Source organism: Gossypium arboreum, chromosome 9 (genome assembly GCF_025698485.1).
Source record: "Gossypium arboreum isolate Shixiya-1 chromosome 9, ASM2569848v2, whole genome shotgun sequence".
NCBI lineage: Eukaryota > Viridiplantae > Streptophyta > Magnoliopsida > Malvales > Malvaceae > Gossypium > Gossypium arboreum.
The window spans coordinates 13,082,200-13,082,629 of record NC_069078.1 but is presented as its reverse complement, the minus strand read 5'-3'; positions in this window follow the sequence as shown (position 1 = coordinate 13,082,629).

Here is a 430-nt window from a genome sequence, read left to right as displayed (position 1 = left end):
TTGTAGATTGTGAGTTCACCTTTGAGCTCCACAATCTCCTCTTTCAAGGCCGTTATCATAGCCTCCATGGCATCAGTCTTACCAACCATCATAGTATCGATGGCATCATCCCTACTCGTCAGCTTCTCAATATTATCCAACACATACTCTTTGAGCTGCTCTTGCATAGACTGCAACCCATCGTTGACTTTATCATCAATATCATCAACCCTCTCCTTGACATCCCCCACAGATTCTTCGAAAGTGACGACTCGATCTTCCAAAGCTGATAGTATGTCCCTCGAGCGGCTAGCTTTCCTAGCCCTCCCACGAGTCTCCATTCCATCAACATTCTCAGCAGCTTCTTTTGACATCGTTCAACAGTGCCTTCGAACGCTAGCTCCGATACCAACTATCACAGACTTAGAGTTTTCCCAAACAATTCGTACGG